Genomic DNA, 6,982 nt, shown 5'->3' with positions numbered 1-6,982 from the left:
GCACCGAGGTGGGGTGCAGAGTCTGAAGAGGGAAGTGCAGAGGTGGGGGAGGGGGTAAGGCTTAGGTGGGAAGTGCTGAGGTGGGGGTGAAGAGGTGGTGACAGGAAGTGTTGAGGGATGGGGCTAAGACTGAGGTGGGGGTGAAAAGCAGGGACACGTACTAAAGAAGAGGGAAGTGCTGAGGTGATGAGTGGGGAGCAGATGACGAGGCTGAGCTGGAAACACTGAGGTGTAGGGGCTCTATCTGAGATGGGAAGCGCTGAGGTGGGGGTTTCAGGCTGAGGCAGGAAGTGCTGAGGTGGGGGGGGCTCAGCCTGAGGTGGCAAGGGCTGAAGTGGGGGAGGGAGCTCAGTCTGAGGCGGGAAGCACTTGGATTCATGGTCCAGATTGATGTGGGAAGCGCCGAGGTGGGGGGTGAGAATCAGGGGCTCATTCTGAAGAGATGGGAAATGCTGACATCATCTGTGAGTGGGAGACAATCAGGCTGAGATTGAAGCACTGAGGTGGGAGGGTGGGGGGGGCTCTGTCTGAGGTGGGAAGTGCTGAGGTGGGAGGGGCTTAGGCTGAGGCGGAAAGGGCTGAGTTGAGGGGAGCTCAGTCTGAGGTGGGAAGCAATTAGGTGAAGGGCCCAGGCTGAGCGGGAAGCACTGAGGTCTGGTGGCAGAGGCTGAGGTGAGAAGTGCTGAGGTGGGGATACAGAGGTTGTGACAGGAAGTATTGAGCGATGGGGCTAAGATTGAGGTGGGAAGCACTGAGGTGGGGGTGAAATGCAGGGACTCATACTGAACAAGAGGGAAGTGCTGACGTGGTCGGTGGGCAGCAGACAATGAGGCTGAGCTGGAAGCACTGAGGTGGGGTGCATAGTCTGAGATGGGAAGTGCTGAAATCGGGGTTCATGCTTAAGTGGGAAGTGCTAAGGTGGAAGTGTTTCAGGCTGAGGTGGGAGGCTCACGCTGATGTGGGGGGCTCAGGCTGAGGTGAGAAATGCTGAAGTGGGAGTGGCTCAGGCTGAGGCGGAAAGGGCTGAGGTGAGGGGGGCTCAGCCTGAGGCGGGAAGCACTTAGGTTCAGAGTCCAGGTTGAGATGGGAAGTGCTGAGGTGGGGGGTGAGAAGCAGGGACTCGTTCTAAAGAGGCGGGAAGTGCTGAGGTGGTCGGTGGGTGGCAGACAATAAGGCTGAGCAAGAAGCACTGAGGTGAGGGGGGCTCTGTCTGAGGTGGGAAGCACTGAGGAGGGGTACAGAAGCTGAAGCAGGAAGTGTTGAGTTGGGGGGTTCAGGCTGAGGTGGGAAGTGCTGAGGTGGGGGGCGCAGGCTGTGGTGGCAGGGGCTGAAGTGAGGGGGGGTTCAGTCTGAGGTGGGAAGAGCTGAGGTGGGGGGCGCAGGCTGTGGTGGCAGGGGCTGAAGTGACGGGGGGTTCAGTCTGAGGTGGGAAGAGCTGAGGTGGGGGGCGCAGGCTGAGGCCGAGAAGGCTGAGGTGAGGGAGGTTGAGTCTGAGGCAGGAAGCACTTAGGTTCAGGGTCCAGATTGAGGTGGGAAGCACAGAGGTGTGTGTGTGGGGGGGGGGGGGTGAGAAGCAGGGACTCATTCTGAAGAGGTGGGAGATGCTAAGGTGGTCTGTGGGAGGCAGACAATCAGGCTGAGCTGGAAGCACTGAGGTGTGGGGGCTCTATCTGAGATGGGAAGCACTGAGGTGGGGGTTTCAGGCTTAGGTGGGAAGGGCTGAGATGGGGAGGCTCAGTCTAAGACGGGAAGAGCTGAGGTGGGGGCTCAGGCTGTGGTGGCAGGGGCTGAAGTGAGGGGGGCTCAGTCTAAGACGGGAAGAGCTGAGGTGGGGGGGCTCAGGCTGTGGTGGCAGGGGCTGAAGTGAGGGGGGCTCAGTCTAAGGCGGGAAGAGCTGAGGTGGGGGGGCTCAGGCTGTGGTGGCAGGGGCTGAAGTGAGGAGGGCTCAGTCTAAGACGGGAAGAGCTGAGGTGGGGGGCTCAGTCTAAGACGGGAAGAGCTGAGGTGGGGGCTCAGGCTGTGGTGGCAGGGGCTGAAGTGAGGGGGGCTCAGTCTAAGACGGGAAGAGCTGAGGTGGGGGGCTCAGGCTGTGGTGGCAGGGGCTGAAGTGAGGGGGGCTCAGTCTAAGGCAGGAAGAGCTGAGGTGGGGGGGCTCAGGCTGTGGTGGCAGGGGCTGAAGTGAGGAGGGGCTCAGTCTGAGGCAGGAAGCACTTAGATGCATGGTCCAAATTGGTGTGGGAAACGCTGAGGTGGGGGGTGAGAATCAGGGGCTCATTCTGAAGAGATAGAAAATGCTGACATGGTCTGTGATGGAAGCACTGAGGTGGGGGGAGGGCCCTATCTGAGGTGGGAAGTGCTGAGGTGGGGGGCTCAGGCTGAGGTGGAAAGAGCAGAGTTGAGGGGGGCTCAGTCTGAGGTGGGAAGCAATTAGGTGCAGGGTCCAGGCTGAGAGGGACGCACTGAGGTCTGGTGGCAGAGGCTGAGGTGGGAAGTGCTGGGGGGGGGGGGGTGCAGAGGTTGTGGCAGGAAGTGTTGTGAGCTATGGGGCTAAGATTGAGGTGAGACTCCCGAAGGTTGGGGTGAGAAGGAGGGACTCAAACTGAAGAGGTGGGAAATCCTTAGTTGGTCGGTGTGTGGCAGAGGATCAGGCTGAGCAGGATACACTGGGGGCGGGGGGGCTCTGTCTGAGATGGGAAGTGCTGAGGTGGGACAGGCTCAGTTTGAGTTGGGGGCGCTGGGGTGGGGGTGCAGAGGCGGGAAGTGCGAGGTGAGGCGGTGAGAGCTGAGAAGCAGGGACGTGGTGGGAAGCGCTGAGGTGGTCGGTGGGTGGCAGAGGTTCAGGCTGGGCTGGAGGCGCTGAGGGGGGGGACAAGCTGAGGCAAGATGTGCTGAGCTGCGGTGCATAGTCTGAGGTGGGAAGCGCTGGGGTGAGGGCTGGGGCTGAGGTGAGGGGAGCACTGAAGTGCGGTGCTCAGGTCGAGGCGGGAAGCGCTGCAATCGGGGGGCTCGGCTCGAAGCAGGCATCGCTGGGATGTGGGGCCCGCGCTGAGGCGGGCAACACTGGGTGCGGGGCTGAGGCGGGAAGGGTGGAGGTGAGAGACTGAGAAGGCGGGAAGCGCTGAGCTGGGCGGGCTCATGCTGAGGTAGAAGCTGAGGTGGGGGATGAACCGGGCGGATTCAGCCGGAGGCGGAGGGAAGCGCAGTGGCAGGAGGCGAGCAGCAGGGGCGCAGGCTGAGCTGGCGGGAAGCGCTGAGGCAAGGCGTGAGCGGCAGGAGTTCAAGCTAAGGTGGAAGCATTGAGGTGGGATGAAGAGCGAGGGCTCAGGCAGCAAGTGCTTGGCAGGGATTCAGGCTGAGGTGGTGGGAAGCATTGAGGTGGATGGTGAGTGGCAGAGGGCTTAGACAGTCTTCAGATTTGGGGAAAACAAGAACAAATTCCTCATTTATGCCCAGTTTATGTTGGGGATATAGAATGTGCTAAGCCCTCCCATAACTTATTTTACCTTCTCTCTGTCTGTTTGTCTGTCTCTTTCCAACTCCTTCAAGGAAGAGAAGAAAAAGAAAGCCTCCAAGTAACTGAGCAAAGAGGAGGGGAAAAAGGAAACCACTAATGGTAGAGGAGAGGGAAAGAAACTCTGGACACAGTGAGCATCACCCATAATTAAGACTTGGGTCATATGGTGGAGTTGAAGCTATTAAAAACTTAAGCAGTGTGATTTCCCTGGAGAAAAGGTTCAGATCTATAATATCCTGGACTTTTGGTATTATTCTCTGTTAGCTAGCTATTAAGAGTAACTAACCTGTGATGACAGCACAAAACTTATGGGGATATTCAAGGTTTAGACCCCTGAGCTGCTTGACCTCCCAGTAATTCAGAGTAAGGTCTTTGACTTATTTCCCTCTTTTCATTATCCCTTGTTTGTAGTCTAGTCAGCGTGACAAATCTATAAGGAGTGTGCATGTCACAATAATCTCTTTCTTCTGTAGGAAAGGTGGAGGCATTTGGTACCTTGAGCTATGTGGCCTGCCTGTAATTCAGTAGAAAGACTCTGCCTTTGAGCTCTTGGCATTAGGACCTTCTAGCTGGTTAAACAGAACAGAGCACAGTATATTTTAGGTGCAGGTTGAACTCTTCCAATTTAGAAGGGATTAGAGCTATTTTAGTGTCATTGGTTCTGAGACCTGCCTCCATTACACCTTAAGCCAGTGAATTGATTGACTACCCTATAACTCAGGGTCTAGATTTTATCCCTCCTTGATCTTTGGGAGGGATTAACAGCATTTTAGTAAATAGGGAAGGGAAAGCCCTGCAACCAGGGATCAAGTCCTTACCCTTTAATTGCTTCCAATTATGCTATTGTGGCACCCTGTAAGTAGGGTCCCTCTGGCATTATTTGAATTAAATTGATGACAAGTCAGTCTCTCTTTGTCTCCCTCTCTGTTTCCAGTGCTACAAAGGAAGACAAGAAAAAAGGAAGATGCCAAGAAATATCAATCAGATAGGAGGAAAGTAATCAAGGAAGCCTCTGAAGCTGGAGGAGAAGGAAAGGGACCCTGGACAGAGTGAGCCCCCCCAAAATTAAGAGCCTCTGGTCAATTAAGGTTATTGAGCCTTTTCATACATTGAGCAGTGTGGCCTTCCCTGTAAGTAGGGTTCAGGTCTGTGCTCTGTTGGCAGTGTGCTCATTTAGCTGGCTCATTACTGTCCTGTAATGCGGTGTTAGGGTCAGCCCTTTTAGCAGTGATTAGGTCTAATGTATAACTATTTGTAATGAGACCAGACTGTAAATTGTGTTCAGGTCTCTGCTCTTCTGGCATTGTGGATTTTGGCAGTCTAGAGTGTGTGAGCCGCCCCAGAAAGTAAGACATAAGATATATATTTCCTATTATTGGGGTTTCGGAGACATTTATATAGTGTCGCCCATTTATCCGTCCAATAATTGAGGTCCATGTTTCTTCCTCATTACTTCCTAATAAGGTGTATTCCCTTATTCAGCTAATTGGAGTTCCTTCCATTTATGTAGGGTTGAGGTTATTACCCCTATTTCTCATGGGAAATATCATAGTGTCACTTCCGCTCTATCCACCTCCATGCAAGCAGGGTATAGGTCTTCCATTTTATCTTATTTCATTTCTAAGTCTAAGTGTACCCTTCCCAATAAATAGAGTGCAGCTTTTACCTTTCTTTACCTTTTGGAGTGGAGGAGAATCGATCCCATTTAGAAAATGGGTCAGGTAGTCTGTCACTATGAGCTCTTTTCTACTCTGGGCAGTGGGTTTTTTTGTTTTTGTATGTGTGTGTCGATGAATGAGTATGATAGCTATGGACATGAAAGATAATTTTTAATTTTAGTTTTTAAATCGCTGCAGCATATTTATTTTTGTACACTGCCCAGAACCAGAGAACAACTTACAAGTGCACAGATGGGTTTCTCCTTCCACTAGTCATAGAAAGGGTTAAGGGATGGTTGAGCTTTCATACCTATTTTTTAGGGAAGGGTTTGAAGATTTTAATACCTTTGGCAGAGAGACCTCCCTGTAATTCTGAAGATGGTCTCTGTTGTTTAGGCTCTTGACACTGTGCCTTTGTAGACACCTAAAGTGAATGGACCGCCCTTTAATTCAGGTGCAGGTCAGATACCTCTCAGATGGAAAGGATTAGTTCTTGATTACTACCAATGGTATTTTTACATTCCTGTAATTTCTGTTCAGGTCTGTGACCTAATGTCCATTTGACTTTGTGGCTTGTTGGTATTATAGTGGCATTATACAACCCATAAGTGGGTTGTAGGTCATATGTTTCCAGTTCTTGAGGGCTTAGAGCCAGTTTTCTTTCATGGAATAGATGGCCACCCTATAACCAGAGTTCAGGTTGCCCCCTTTTGGTTTTTACTGTGAGACAACCCTGTATGAAGGGTTCTGATCTCTGAACATAGCGCTCTCTTATGCGGCTAGACAGAGTGACCACTGTGTTCTTAGGGAGGGAGTTTCCTCCTCTTGCTTATGCGGCAGCCTGTGTTGGAGCAGTCTGACCACCCTGTAATGAGGGTTCAGGTCGGCCCTTTGGCCTACGGCAGCTGGATAGTGAGAGTGACTGCCCTGTAATGCGGGTGCAAGTCACCAGGATGCCGCTGATAGGGGAAATTGAGCGCTTTAGGCCCCTGAGCACCGGGACCTTCCTGTAATGAATGCTGGGGTCTCTGTTTCAGCCTAGTCAGCGTGGCAATCCTGTTAATCAGGGGACATGTCACGTACTTCCCGCTTTTATGCAACGCATTGTGGCCCTTGCTCTCTCTTGTCCGGCATGACCTCCCTGTAATTGAGGGAAAGGTCCTTGCCCGCCTCTCCTTGGCCATTAATATGCCTGGAGCTGGCGAATTGGACTGGCCACGCTGGAAAACAGCGTGGACCTATAGGTTGGATCCCTCCTTGCTCCAGCTGAGGGATTAGCAGCATGCTAGTAATTGGGGCTGGATGACCTTCCTGTAATTCGGGATCGAGTCTCTGCCCTTGTGCCACTGCACATTACAGTACTATGGCTGCTGGTCAGAATGAGCACCCTGTAAGGAGGGTCCAAGTCTCATGAGTTACTATTTGTCGTGCCAGCCCCGCGCCCCCGAGAAACTCTGTCCAGGGTCCCTGCCCATCACCCTCCCTTGCCAGCTGGCCTGGAATTGCACCGCCTCGCCTCTCTGTGGCTCATGGCCTGGCCGCTGGAGATGAGACATTCTGCAGCCGTTGCTGGTAAGTTCCAAAAGAGATGCTCCTCTGGCATTGTTTGAAGCAAATTGATGACAAGTAGTGCCATCATGTCTCATGCCTCTCCCTCTGTGTGTGTGTCTCTCTGGTTCCAGGGTTGCCAAGGAAGAGAAGAAAGAAGGAAGGACGGCGCGAGGAAAAATCCGTCGGACAGGAGGAAAGGAAAGGGAGGAAGCCCCTGAAGCTGGAGGGGAAGGAATGGGACCCTGGACAGAGTGAGCCC

The 6,982-nt window shown here is 53.2% G+C and overlaps 1 long non-coding RNA gene across 1 annotated transcript; it reads left to right on the top strand.

Moving 5' to 3' along the window:
* The first annotated feature begins 2,377 nt into the window (after positions 1 to 2,377).
* On the top strand, positions 2,378 to 6,739 carry LOC142827628 (uncharacterized). The gene is made up of 3 exons (XR_012902324.2): positions 2,378 to 2,484; positions 3,547 to 3,644; positions 4,449 to 6,739. It is a non-coding gene; the product is annotated as an uncharacterized LOC142827628 (long non-coding RNA).
* Positions 6,740 to 6,982: the final 243 nt, after the last annotated feature.

This window comes from Pelodiscus sinensis, chromosome 3 (assembly GCF_052426305.1).
Source record: "Pelodiscus sinensis isolate ZL-2025 chromosome 3, ASM5242630v1, whole genome shotgun sequence".
Taxonomy (NCBI): Eukaryota; Metazoa; Chordata; order Testudines; family Trionychidae; genus Pelodiscus; species Pelodiscus sinensis.
The sequence above is the reverse complement of the archived record's forward strand: the minus strand, read 5'-3'. Positions and strand labels throughout refer to the sequence as shown.